At 39.5% G+C, this 15,456-nt stretch overlaps 1 protein-coding gene across 6 annotated transcripts in view; it reads right to left on the reverse strand.

The window, feature by feature from the left end:
- Positions 1-15,456, reverse strand: part of LOC109407731 (guanine nucleotide exchange factor DBS) — a 561,022-nt gene that overhangs the window by 42,813 nt on the left and 502,753 nt on the right. The window lies entirely within an intron of this gene.

Here is a 15,456-nt window from a genome sequence, read left to right on the forward strand (position 1 = left end):
ACCCTTTCGTATTACTGAAGGTGACTATATACCAAACAATTTTGTCGAAGACCACAAAGTGATCCAACGTCTGTGAAAAAAGTTATACCCTAGGCAAAGTGAGGCAAAGAATTGAGATTTCATTATTGATATTATTCCTTTACATGTACTGTAAAAATATTAATAATGTTTCACCTCACCTTACCTAGGGTATAACTTTTTTCACAGACGTTGGATCACTTTGCGGTCTTCGACAAAGTTGTTTGGCATATAGTCACCTACAATAATACCAAAGGGTTTGATTATTGAACACTGACAGCGCCACCTAGCGGCAAAATTCGAAAACTTAAAATTTCTGCCTACATTTGGCCAAGTTTTCCCATACAAACTTCAAGCGTTTTGAGCGCCCCCTTAGGCTCAACCGATTTTGCTCAAATTTTGAACGTAGCTTCTGGGAGCCCAAAACAACTGATTTTAGAAGGTAAGGCTTGGCATTTTTCGAAATTTTTGTTTTTCTTATAAGTGTTGGCCACCTCAATGTACACTCGTGCGCGCTCTCGTGCTTTGCTGGATAGAACCGCAGCTAGTGTGTCTCTGAATTCTGAGCCCTCTTACGTACCGTACGTAAACTTTTCATTTCCGAGCCCTATTTAGCAGCGACCGGTGCGGCACGCTTCTCTGTTCGGGGCGTCACTTTACGTGACAACGCTTGATGGAGCCCATGAGTGGGCATAATCTTAGACCTCGTATACGCTACACCTTTTGTGCATGTGTTTTTTGCGCTACTTTTTGGAAACTGTTTTTATTATGATTGAATCGGCACCAGAAGGAACTTCGGCATGCATATCTTTTATACCACGAATAGATTATGCTACTTCATAACGGTACACAATGTACGCACACCCGGGTTGCTAGTCTTTTAAACGTGCCATCTAAACCAGGGGTTCCCAACCTTTTTGAGGTGGCAACCCCCTTTAAGCATTTTCAAAACATCGGCGGCCCAATGATTTTTTTTAGAAATAAATGTGAATTAAATGAACGACACCGAGTTTTTTGGGTACAGTGATGTCGCCAGGAATTTATTGTGGGAGGGATTTTCGACGATCAGTTTTTTTTTATTCGACACTCATATTTCTTAAACAATGATGCCGTGTACATTCAATTTGAGTCGTAGCCGAAAAATAGCGGCGCAGCCGAAAATTTTTTTCTTCTGAAGGCGTTTTATACTGAAAATTTGTTCCTCAAATTGTGGCTTTTGGGGGTGGCGGTATACAAAATTAAAAATTGGTATAATTTACACAAAATAGAATAAATTTTTTTTTGGTAACATCGCGGCCCCCCTGGACTGGCTTCACGGCCCCCCAGGGGGCCGCGGACCACCGGTTGGGAACCCGTGATCTAAACCGTCGCGTCGCTTGGTCCTTTTTCATGCGCTGTAGCGAAAAAATGCCACTATGCGGGAACTCCAAAATCCTCTTCGTGAAACTTTTACTTTCAAACTCATTTTTGAGTTCTTTTTTGCATCCTCTTTGATTTGCTCTCTTTATTTTGGTAAAAAAAAGAAGAACAAAATAACTCAACTTTGATAGTTCGACGCGGGAAGCCAAAAATGAGTAAGTGTTATAGTATCGACATTTGAGAAATTTGAACTGGCAGTTGTGTAATAAGAACTTCGACTCTTAGTACTCTGTCGGTATGCGAGTTAATGGAAATTGCCCACCTCAAGGATGGGTGGGTTGAACTCACTTTAGAGAACTTCCCTTTCTCCGAGCAAGTTCAAATCAATGGATAAAGCATAGAAAAAAAAAAATTGAATTGCAACTTGCACACTAAGGCATAACATGTCACCCAGAATGCTTTTCGTAATTCTGAACTATGAATACATCTCAGTTTAAATGTTCCATTGCCTTTATTAAAGGTTTGTCAGAAGAATAAAGAATTGTACACCAAACGGAAACTATCGAGGTTCAGTGTTGCCAATAGTAATTGAATTGTAAAAAAAGTATTTGTGATTTTTGCTTGATAATTTGATTTGATACAAAGATTCTCTTGTACTTTGGATTTTACAATAAAATTAAAATGTTTGGCAATACTTTCGTCAACATTAATGTTGACATGGGTAGAATGTCAGCTGGAATAAGGATCATAGTATATACATTTTAAACTTTATCAATTTATTATTATGCATTCAAATAAATCCCAAATTGATAAACTGGCAAGGCAACACTGTCATATTAGATTTTTTGCATAATTTTCTATTTTCCCTGGTCTAAATCAGCCCAAATCACCTTTAAATTGCATCGAATAATGTTTTCTTAGCAAAACTTGTAACTTGGATTTATTTATTATATTAAAGAAAAATGATTTTCAAGCTTATTTAAAAACGCTGTATCTCTGGAACGGCCAAAAGGACCTCGGGGAGTTAAGCTTTTTCGATTGGAAAATGTTTGAAAAACACGATGGAATCAAAATTTTTAAAATCAAAATATATTCTTTCGACGAAAAATAGACTTTAAATTTCGAAAATGAAAAATAGCATGTTTGACAACACTGTATCGAAAAAATAATATTTTTTTCTGGATTGCTCTAACAATTTTGTTCAAAACAGCCGAAGGTCAAAAATGTGTACATATATGTTATAGTTTCAAAGCTATACATTAAGGCAAAACTGAAAGCATTTCCTCATTTTTTCAGTTTTTGATTTAAAAAAAAATAGCGAAGCAATATTTTCAAAAACGGTTTTCGTACACATGTAGAGTATGAATCAGTGTACATATCATCTGTTATTTTTCGTGTTGAAAAAGTTTTCCATTTTTTCAAAAAGTTTTTTTTTGTGAAATTTCGTTCAAAAATGGTTTCTGCAAAAACGAAAAACATTTTCCGCTACGAAAAAAAATCAAAAGATACCTTGATCCATCCTCTACATGTGTACGAAAACCGATTTTGAAAATATTGCTTCGTTATTTAATAAAAAACCAAAAACCAAAAAGTGAGGAAATGCTTCCAGTTTCGCCTTAAGAAAAGGAAGGGAAAACTTTGATTTTCCTTGTATTAGCAAAGACGAGGGGTGCTGCTACGGGCCGAGGGGTGATCCAATCGGCACCAAAATTTGGATTTTTTCTTCCTTTATTTAAACAAACATTCCAACAGAATTTGGTACAAATCCGTGATGGTCGATAACATGTTTCCACTATGTTTTATTGCACCATTGAGACTTGAATTATGAAAAGAAATCCTTGTTCTCCGGTGGGAATCGAACCCACGACTCCTAATTCTCTAGACGGGCGCTTCGTTACTTGAAGCTACGGACCACTTGACTATCTCCGTTTCCTGAAGGCACAGAACTGAGCTCGATTCCACTAATTCACATGGTTTGTTCTTTTTCACAATCCAAATGAATGTAGATGAAGATCTACACGTCTTTGTGGTGTGCAATGTGCATGAGTGTCAGAGTGGGAGAGGATTTTTTTTTGAATTGTCGTGAGTTTCGGGCGCTGTATATACGATGATTTATCGGTATGACAATAATTAGTGTGCCGTCGGACTCTCGACGGGTCGGTCCTCGGCCGACCTATTATGGTAGTGTGACCGTAGCAAACTAGAGTCCTATGAAATTTTCAGACATTTCGGTGGTGATTTATTGGTGGCCCACAAGCAAAATGGGTTTATATGGGAATTACTTAATACTTCAGATCTCAATGACGAATGTTGCAGAAGACCGCAACTTATTCCGACTTACGACTGAGAAGATATTAATTAATATTAATCAATGCATGCTCGAACTGAAGATCACAGCTCTAACGCTATCATAGTATGCGTGTTACCTTCTTACACACCTTGCACAATGGATTACTGCACGAATTCATACTGGTCTGCTTACTCTCACACGAAATTTGACGTTTGAGCGGTGTCGGCACCTTTCAAACGTAAAATTTCCTGTGAGAGAAAGCAGGCCAGCACAAATTCGTGCAGTGGACCATATCGTGCATCAATATTAGGGTGCGCCTTATTTTTCAAAAGTTGATGAAATTTGGAATTTGTAAGCTCTTTTGAATTCAAATGACATTAAAAAATCTCGGAGTTTGAGGCAAAAATATTGAGATTTAGAGATGGCGCAATCGCTTTAGTTGAATTTTCGAGTAATAAAAAAGTAATTTCACTTCAAAGGTCATAACTTTATAAATTTTCAATCGTTTTTCAATTTTTTTTATGAATTTCTCACATATTGAGATTCGAATAAACTTGTACTACATTAAAATTTCCAAAGTCACACAATATATGAGTTTTAAAAGATTTAATTATTTTTTTCTTCTTTTTACAAAAAGTATTGACACGGGCCTCAACACTTTTTAACCGCTCGACCAATTTCAAATCTTCAAGCGTGCTTTTGTAAATATTTCTGTTACCTATATGATTGTTATGAACAAACTATTCGTCAAAGTATTCATTTTTATTATACATTTCACCAAAAACTGCCAAAATATGCATTAAAACTTGATTTTTTTCATGTAAAATTGGAGTTGAGGAAGTTCAAACCAGACCATTTAGGGATATGGAACATAGTGGAGGACTTTGAAAAATGCTCGCATTTAGATCATGGAAATGCTTTTTGATTCGGAACACTCCAAAACATGAAGTTTCAGGCTTCAATATATAGTTATTTAGAATATTTTTTTTACTTTAATCCCGAAATTAAGCATGAAAACAATTAAAATTTAACCAAAATTCTCATTTATCCATGTTTAAACCATTTTTAAAGGTACAGTTTATTCACAGCACTTTTGGGCAACAAAATATCTGCATAAGCACGCAAAAAGATTTGAAATTGTCAAGCGGTTAAAAAGCTGAAAAGAAGAAAAAATAAATTAAATCTTCAAATGTTACGTTGGAAAAAAATGTTCTACAAGTTTATTCGAAATTTAATTCGTGAGATTCATAAAAAAGATTGAAAATCGGTTAAGCTTTGAAAAAGTTATGGCACTTTAAGTGAAACACCTTTTTATTACTCGAAAACTCAACTTTGTTGCGATTGCGCCACCTCTAAATCTCAATATTTTCCCAAACTCAGAGCTTTCTCTTTGGGTTTGTCCATAAACCACGTAGACTCTTAGGGGGGACGGGGGGTCTGGCTAAAGCCTACGCTTCAAACACATTTTGAAAATTTTGCATGAACAAAGGCTACAGAGGAAGAGGGAGGGATGGTGGAGGGGGGGGGGGTTTGAGATAGCCCAAAATAAGTCTACGTTATGCTAAGAGCAAAAAAAAAAATAAAAACACTGTGATGCTTGCTGTGATGTCTTTAAGAGTTCATCCTGGGTCACCTTCAGGAATTCCTCAAGGGATTTCTCCAGAAATTTCTCCTACGTGAATTCCTCCATGGACGTCTTGTCCGATAGTGATTGTTTCAAGGCTTGTTCCAAGAAATGATTCAGGAAATCTTCCCACGATTCCTGAAGAAATTTTTAGAGATACTTCTGCAAGGATGCATGGACAAATTTCTCCAGGAATTTTCCCATAGCATCATCCTTCAAGAATTCCAATATGGATTCCTCCAATGATTCCTCAAGGAGTTCTTCCAGGATTTTCTCTGGGAATTCCTGCTGGAATTCCTTTAAGAATACATCCAAGGATTCCTCATGGAATTCCTGCAGGGATTCCTTCAGGAATTCCTCAAGAGATTCTTTCAGGGATTCCCCCAAGGATTCTTCCAGACATTCCTCCAGGAATTGCTTCAAGGATTCTTCCAGGAATTATTTTATGGATTTCACCGTAAATTTATTCAGAAATTCCACCAATGATTCTTTAAGAAGTTACGCTAGAAATTCCTCTAAGGCTTTCTCAAGGAATTTCTTCAAAAAAATATCCAAGCATTTCTCACAGAATTCCTCCGGGGGTTCCTCCAGGAATTCATCCAGGAATTTCTCTAGGGATTCTTTCAGGCATTCCATCAGAAATTCCTCCAAGAATTTCTTTTGGGGACTCCGCTAAGTATTCTGCCAGGGTTTTCTCCTGTAATTCTTCCTAGGATTGCGCCAGGAATTTGTCCTGAAGTTCCTCCAGACATTCCTCTAAGATTTCCTCCAGAAATTGCCTCAGGGATTCCTCCAGGATATCCTCTAGGATTGCTTCCAGCGATTTCTCCAAGAATTCTTGCAGGGATTCCTCCAGCAATTCTTCCAGAAATTCCTCCAGGGATTCCTTCCGAAATTCCTCAAGCAATTTCTCCTGGAATCCTTTATGAGATTTCTTCAAAATTATAAATAGGGATTACTCCAGAAATTCATCCAAAAACTCCTTCAGGAATTTCTCCTGGAATTTCTCAGGGGATTTTTTTCAGAAATTTCGCCAGGGATTCCTCAAAGAATTCCTCCAGGAATTTCACCAGGAACTCCCCCAGAGATTCTTCCTGAAATTCATCTAGAATTTGCTTCCGGGATTTCTCCACGAATTCCTCCAGCGTATCATTGTTAGAACCGTAATAGTTGAGAAAAATATAAATCACAAGATCTTCAAATGATTAGTAAGGATGACTCCTTTATCATATCAACAATACACATCGGATTTAATAGTATATTACAACATATGTCGAAAGAAACATACGTAATACCGCTGATATAAAGTTTAGTAATGGCTCGTCAACAGCAATGAATACCAAACGATTATGCGATGTTGGCTTAAACAAGCCGCCAAACAACGAACGCCAAAAACGAAAATACTTCATCAAAACCAAACTTAACTGCGGGAAATCCATGTATGGGGCCTATCCAAAGCTATCTAGATGTACATGAGTCGTGTCTCACATGCCCGAAATGCAGACATAAAAGATAGATTCACATCACAAGATAAACCAGATAAAAGGGTTCGTTGCCTCCGGGCTAAATGGCGTTTAAGTCATGCGATTTGTGAACAACTATGCTTGATATTACGCGTATACGTGCCATTTTGACCTTTGCAATCGCTTCGGAATGGGCGGTTTTATGGGACAAATTAGCTTTTTGATCCATTACCTGGCGTCGTCATTGCGCCGGTGTATAAGCAGCGATGACCGAAATTGCTGTATCAATTGTTGGTCCCGGGCTCTCATCTCACAACAGTGAAACAAGTGAACTATATACTTTGGTATGGAAGCTGGGAGGTTGCCGTACAATTTTGGCCATTGGAACCGGTTTCCTGGTTTTGGCCAAATTGTGGCTACCGTTGTTCGACATTTTTCGGCTGACGCTTTTTGCGGCCCTTCATTCAAGTACCCAATGCGTTACTTGAGAAATGGAAGGTACCGTTATGCAATCTCCCTTTTAATGGATATTTTTGATGGTAGGAAGGGCGTCGATGGGCGACAATGGTTCGCGCACAAGACAGATATTAATATTGATCTGGTTTGCGGAGAATGTTGCACAAGACGCAAGAAGGAATAACAGTTTCGTTACCAACAGTTTCTTAGCATTCACTTCTGCTTTGTTCACTTCAGATGTTTTGATATATGCGGCACATAATTAATGATACTTAATGTATCAATAATATAGGCAATCGGGCATACATATATGGATGTTAACTTTTAGGGTATTGAGCATAGCATGAGCATGAGCATAGATGACCGCACAATTCGTAGTTGCTACTCCGTGATTGACCAGAGCAATCGAAATTGCACAAGGAACCAATGAATAGGGCTTGGGACTAGCTTACTATTCTCAATGTACACAGTTCGAGAGCTCTCAACTTTAATAAGGTCAATAACGGCGCCGGCCACGTCCTTACGGTCATCGAGGATGGGAGGGAATGTTAGTAAAACAAACGTTGTTAAAAAGACCGCGAATCGCTGCATCTCCTCGTTTGTCTCAGGAAGGAATTTTTTGTTAGTAGGGTAAGGTACATTGTCAGTCCGGGAGTCACCTATGGTTGGTGATATGATTTGACAATGGATCAATATACACAAACCGCCGATAACAACCGATCACTTTTCGACGCAAAAACTAGCCAAAAAGAAAATTCTATCGCGCGTCTCCACTCCACTAGGGAGTAGAAACCTTTAGTCTATTCCACACAGAAATACACTGAACGCGACTCACTTGTCGGCGCCCGGATTTTTTCCACGACCGGCGAGCCCGAACTAACATTTTTCACTCTTTTGTGTTAATGTAAAAAAAAAAAAAAAAATATTATCAACTAAAAGTGTATTGGGAACTAGCGCCGACGGGAAGCGAAAAATTCGGAACCGACTAGAGCCACGACGCGTCCACCGTACGCTTCGTCCCGCCGTCGGAGCCCCACCGAGAGAATAGAAAAAAAAAAATCGCAAAAATCTAGCAAAGCCTGCGCGCGAAGCTTTGCTGCTGCCGAACTACCGCACACTACTGACTGCTCGGCGTTCCGTCGTCGTCGTCGAAGCCCCGCCGAGAGAAAAAAAAAAAATTGCAAAAATCTAGCAAAGCCTGCGCGCGATGCTTTGCTGCTGTCGAACTACCGCACACTCTATATGGATGTTAACTTTTAGGGTATTGTGCATAAAAGTAGTTAATTTGGTGCCTTGGGTTCCAGATAAAAACACCGACCAAGATTTTTGTTAATAATTAAGAATTAAATGTCAACTTCTGTGCGTAGAATAATAGTTATTTATGTAACGAGTGGCAAAAAGTTGATTTTTTCAGCACGAGTCGTGCATTTATCCAACGAGGCTTGCCGAGTTGGATAAATACGAAGAGTGCTGAAAAAATCGAGTTTTGCAACGAGTTCCATACAACATTTTATGCAATGATTTTTTCATAATGCAACCCATTTGAGTTGCATAATGTCCATAATGCAACTTAAATGAGTTGCATTATGAACATTATACAACTATTTTTCATTATGCAACTCATTTCAGTTGCATAATGAACCAGTTCGGAAAAATTGGCCATTATGATACCAAAATGAGTTATATAAAATGTAAATTATGATACTGAATTGCATAAAAGTATTTAAAAGATCCTCTGAAATTCTTCTTGAATTGTCCGGGAAATTCTTCCAGGAGTTTGTCGGAAATACCTCCAGCAGCTCCTCAGGAATTTATGAAGAAGTTGCTCGGGAATTTCTCTAGGAGTTCTCCAGGAATTCCTACCTAACTGCTCGAAGAATTTCCCCAGAAATTCCTTGGGAATTCCGTCAGGAGTTTAAGGAGTCTGAGGATACCCTTATAAGTTCCCTAGGATTTGCTCCTTCACTTCCGTTCTTCTGCAAAGTGACGTAAGCGACATTGACAATTTTGGTACATTTTTGGTGAATATTCATCGAACACTTGACCAAGCGCTATGTTTTCTTCCATAGATGCTAGATTACCATTAGATATTGCATCCTAATATAGCAGACGTACCACAGTGTAATCATTTCACCAGATATGTACCAAAATAGGTCGAAATTTGGAATGGCTCTTACGTCACTTTGCAGAAGAACGGCAGTGCAGCTCCTCAAGCTCAAGAATTCTTCCTGAGGGAAGATTTCCTGGAAAAAATTCCGTAGAACAACAGTAAAAACTCCCGCAGAACTCTTGGAGTAACTCCTGGAGGAATTTCCAGCGAGCTATTGGAGGAATTCTCGGGGCACTGCTGTAGGAAATCCAGTGGAACTCCTGAAAAAAAAAATCCGGGGTTCTTTTAGCAAAATTGAGGAAGTCCTTAAGGAATTAGTTCCTAGAGCTATTTCCGTGTAACTCCTGAAGAAATTCCCAAAATTTCGGGAGAAATTCCTGAGGAACTTCTAAGGGAATTTCTAATGAACTCCGAGGAACTTTTTGAGGTTTTCCCGAGAAACTCCTGGAGAAGTTTCCAAGCAACACATTGAACAATTTCCATAGAACTCCTGGAGGAATTCCCGTGGACCTTCTACAAGAATTAATGGGGAACTTCTGGAAAAAATGCCAGGGATCTCCTGGAAAATCGCCGAGGAACTCCCGAAGGAATTCTCGAGAAAGTTCAAGAGGAATTTTCGAGGAACTCCTGGCGGTATACCCGAGTATTTTTTTTTCCTAAAAAACTCTTGGGCGAATTTCCTAGTAAATCCTGGGGGAATTCCCGTGGAACTCCTAGATATGTCAGGTAACATTTTGATGCTGTACAAACGTTTCTCCAACTATTTTAAATCAGCCTGCATTTGAATAAAAGCTGAGCACAAGAGGTACAATCCTTTATTCAGCTAATTTTGGGGATTTTATTCAACCATTAGCTGATTTGAGGTTCATTGGAAGGCTGATTCAAGGCTCATAAGGCCCTCAATCAGTAGTCAATTAAACTTCTAAATTGTGTAAAAATAAAAAACACTTTCGTGGGCATATTTTACCATTAGCTGCGTCTATTTCCAGAAGAGATGCTTAAGAATGTATGCATTATAATGTATGTACAATTATTGTACATATATATTGTGGCAAAACTGGGAATTGAACACGGACCTCCTGATTTATAGTTACTCACCTTAGCACATTCACCAGACACCACACACAATTGTATACATATCCTCGAAAACAAGAACATTACTTGTTGTGTCTGAATAGTCAAGAATATGAGTTGAACTAAGTCTGTATTGAGGCTGAAGAAGCGATTCATGAGAACCATGCATGGGACAGCTGTCAAAAATTTTTTGATTAAAAGTTGAACAACAGATGATTAATTCTGCATGTTGGTGTATGTTTTAAAGCTGATTACCCAGATGGATAATATTCTATTCAACTTGATATTCAGCCATCTATCTATTGCTGATTAAAGAGATTGAACAAGCCATACTTCAGACCAATTTTCAGTTGGTAATGTGTTCAGCCATTGACACCATAAACCAGCCCTTGTTCAGATATTACTCTCACTATTCAGCATTGGAGAAATTGTCTAGAAAATCTTGAAGGAAATCTTCTAGAGAGATTTCTGAGTACACATTGAAGAATTCCCATGGAACTCCTGGAAGAATTCCCGTATTCTCGTTAAACTTCAGCAGAAATTTCAAGGGAACTTTTGAGAAGTTACCGGGAATCTTCTTGGAAAATTGCCGAGGAACCCCCGTAACGTGGGTAGATCACCTTAGAATGGTGCGTTGCGGTGTAAGATCCACCAAATCAAATTTCGATCTTGATATTTACCGTATTTTTAAATATTCCAATATCAAAGTTTGATGCTCTTTTCCTTGTGTTCTGTAGTTTTTTTTGTTTCAATGTACTGCTAATTAACATTTTATTTCAGCAGGATTCAGGTAAATACATCGTACGATATAAATCATATTTTAAAATATGTAACTGTGGCGAGCGTATCACTAATATGTAGCTTATTTAACGTACGATGTTAATATTGTTTTATATTTCAGATTATCAACCGAAGAATCTAGTAATTCAACCAAATGCCAACAAGATGACGAGGAAACCAACTGATTCGAAGCAGTCTAACAATGGTGTGCCTGAACGTTGACCAAGCGTATCCTTTGGAGTTTACCCTTCCACTAACAACACCCAAAAATTCCCGTGACACCTAGGCCTGAGAGATCGTAGAGTTGTCTACATTTTTCATAGGTGTCTAAAACTAACCATCCTTTCCTATTCCTCAGCAGTCGCAAGGACGTGGCCAGGACAGTGCTCGACCATTGGAGGATTGCGTCAATCTTGTCTAAGAGTCAGAGATTAGTCCCAAATCTTTGTACTTTGGTTCGGACGGGAAGGAGGCAACCCTCATAACAGCGGTCTAGGACTGTACCACCTACGAATTTGTGCGACTCGCTTAATGCTAATGCTAATGCTAATGCTACTCTCCTTGGAAAACTGCCGAGGAACTCTTGAAGAAATTCCCTAGGAAGTTCTGGAGGAAATTTCAAGGAACTCCTGGAGCCAACATAATGGATATGGGTCCCCACGCAACATTACATAGCCGATGAGGCCACCAAGTGGGGCAGAGGACCATCCACAGACGTCGAATCCCGCTGGTTTCGAGGGCCGAATTTCCTATATCTTCCAGAAGCGGAGTGGCTGAAGAAATCGTCATTAGGTCCATTCGTTACGGACGAAGAACTTCGACCATGTCTGATTCACCAAGACCAAGAGGCGGTTGGTGGCTCCACCGGGGAAGCAATTTGTTGGAGAAACTTCTCCAAATGGGAACGTCTTCTGAAGGCAATTGCCTACGTGCACCGCTTTATATCAAACTGCCGCCGTCGGGTGGAAGGACAGGAAAAAAACATTGGGTACTTAGAGAAGGCAGAACTGCAAAGTGCGGAAAATAGTCCCTGGTTGCAGCTTACCCCGATGAAATGGCTATTCTATCCCAGAGTAATGGAAACCCAAAGAAACTCATCGAGAAGACCAGCCCGGTTTACAAGCTATTTCCATACATCGACCACCGGGGAGTAGTGCGCATGGACAGCCGTACCTATAGGATCGGCAGCGTATCTAACCTATGATTTTAAGTTCCCAATTATCATACCTAGATGTCATCCTCTGACTTTGCTACTGATTAACTGAATGATCGTCGCTGCCTGCATGCGAATCACGAGACGGTCCACAATGAAGTTCATCAACGCTTTCATGTGTCGACCCTTCGCAAAAAAATGTCAAGCCTGCAAGATTACTAAAGCAGTGCCGTTCACCCCCAAGATGGCTCCTCTACCTGATGTGCGTCTCACCGCTACAATTCGACCGTTCTCATACGTTAGATTAGAGATTATCTTGGACCAGTCCACGTGTAAGTTGGTAACAGTTGTGCTAAATGTTGGATAGCTTTATTCACGTGTTTGACGATCAGAGCAGTCCAGCTGGACGTTGTCCATACCTTATCCACGGATTTGTGTAAAATGGACTTTCGCCGTTTCATCGCCCGCCGAGGGTCGTCGATCTAAGTTTATTCCGATAACGGCACTAATTTTCAAGGCGCCAGCAGGGAATTCCGGGAGTAAATTGAAATCATCGGCAAGCAGCTGGGGGATTCACTAACATAAACACTAAGTGGATCTTCAATCCACCCTATGCGCCTTATTTTGGTGGCTTCTGGGAGCGCCTTGTGAGGTCAGTGAAACTGGCAATGGGATCATTAATCTCGGAGCGAAACCCAGATGAAGAGATCCAAGTAACTGTCGTCATAGAAGCTGAATTGGTGGTCAATTACAGACCTCTAACGTTCATCCCACTGGACAATTTGGCTCAAGTAGCCTTAAAGCCGAACCATATTCTCTTACTGAGTTCTAGTGGTGTGGTACAGCCCCCGAAAGATTTGGCCGAACCGGATTGTACAAACTACAAAAGGAGTCTTCCGTTGCCTTGTATCAAAACTGCCGTGCTCTAAGTAAGAGGCGAGAGTAACGCAGAAGCAACAGCAGAACCGGAAGTGCGTTACGGGCCGTACACGAAGCCCCGAGGACCTCCGTAAGTAAAGAATGGACATCGGTTACGAATGTCATCGATCGTGACATAACTGACAGGGGATAGTGTCAATGCAGAGCAGAGACAGGGAAAAATGCTTATCATTCACATGTGATGAGTGAAACATTATCGAAGCACCTGTTGCTATCTAAAATAATTTATTGTGCGACACTATATTTCCTACCGAAAACTGCGCGTTGTACTATTGCAGCCTACGTTGAGCCTATATTGAGCTGATAATTTGTAGGTTGATTAATTCCCTGGGCTTGAATTATATCTTCCAGGGAGCTTTGATTTCAGGCAAGTGGCCGATGTGCTTTGCAGTAATGATTGGAATAGCTGAATGTATAGTCAATGGCAAACAATTCTGTAAAAATCAGATATTCAAGTCATCTGATATAGTTATACTGATCATGATGCTGCATAGTATATTGAACATTTGTCGAAGTAATTTATGTGCCGGGAATAGTAGTTTACGCAACAAGGTGCAGAATGACGATTTTTACAGCATGAGTCGTACATTTATCCAACGAGGCTTGCCGAGTTGGATAATTACGACGAGTGCTGGAAAAGTCGAGTTCTGCACCGAGTTGCGTACAACGTTTTTTGCAATTTCATAAATTACTCTTAAGGAGAAATTTCAGAGAACATGGCTGCCACAATGGCCGTCTTGGTCCCCTACTCACGTTTTCAAGAGCACCGATCTTGAAAATTCGTAAACAAACGCTCTCGATTTAGAAAAGCTGCCTCCTTTTGCAAGTGAGCAAAGCCAGGCTTAACAAGTGCGGCTTGATTCGATGCTTAGTTCGTCAGATTTGTGCCTCTAAAGTTTGTATGCAAAATAGCAATGGGATTTCTTGATGTTTCACCTTAAGGATAGTTTTCAACAAAACTTTTTCATCAAACTGCACACTGATGTTCATAGCCAATGCTTAAGAAAAATTGATCATAATAGGTTAAACTGTGCAGTTGTCACAATTTTTCAAAACTGCGTCCAGAAAGCATCAAGAAGTTGACCAAAACTGAAAACAGTGCTGTAATGGTTCATTACGCAACGCAAATCAGTTCTGTAATGAACCATTACAGCATTGTTAATTTGGTATGGGAAAGTAGGCCTTTTCCTGTCAGATTTGCGTGAGGTAAAACAGCCTATTACGATGAGAAATTGCAAAAAAACTATTTGTTGGGCTAGACCACAGAACAGATGTGTATCTTCGAACAAATGTGAAGTTTCAAGGTGGAAGTCGTGAAATTGTCACTTGGAGAACTAGATTGGAATGAATTTCCATGGGAAAATAAAAAAATCATCAAAGCGTGCTACGTCGTCTCCCTATGCTCGCTGTAGGAAAAAGCTAGCTTGACTTCCACCACCAGGTTCGCTAGTGTTGAGCTATCGAACGAGCAGTGCTTTTCGTAACGAAGATTCACCCCCGTGGCTAGACTGAAACTAGAGTTTGTAACTGTCCCCATGCGTACCAGTCTTCGTAGGCGCCCTCGGCGCGGGCTGCACATGGGGGAAAGTTTTGGCATAACCCTCTCCCGGGCGACTCTAATGAGTTTAAAACATGCCCCGTGTCGAAACTTAATGGATCACTCCATTGCAAGGCACATTAATACGATACCAAACTGGGAACCAGTTTGTAAGTAGTTTGCGTGTTTATAGGGTGTCCCAGAAAGTATGGGCACAACTTTGTATATCGAGAAAACAAACATTTTCTTTGATAGTACAAAGTTTTTACATTTAAAAAGGTTTTTGTATACAGAATGTTTGAAATGAAAAAAAAAAACAACTTTTAAAACTCCTGCACATTCGAGTTTTAAAATGAGTTTTAACGAGGATAAACATTAAGTAATCTACACTCAATCAAGCTGGAGCATTTATTTTACTTATAGTGAAGTTTAATTGTAGTTTTCTGCATGCGATGATATATATTCATAAGCTTGTTTTCAACTATTTCTAAATCGGGTTTTTAAAAATATCGAATTTGATATTTGAGGAGGTTAGAAGCAAAGGGGTGTAAGTGACAAAAACCCACTTTCGAGTAAATGTAGTTTAAAGTTTTGACCAAATTTTCATCCCATACAAAATGTATGGAGTTTCAAAAACAACCCAATTTTCTCTG

Source organism: Aedes albopictus, chromosome 2 (assembly GCF_035046485.1).
Source record: "Aedes albopictus strain Foshan chromosome 2, AalbF5, whole genome shotgun sequence".
NCBI lineage: Eukaryota > Metazoa > Arthropoda > Insecta > Diptera > Culicidae > Aedes > Aedes albopictus.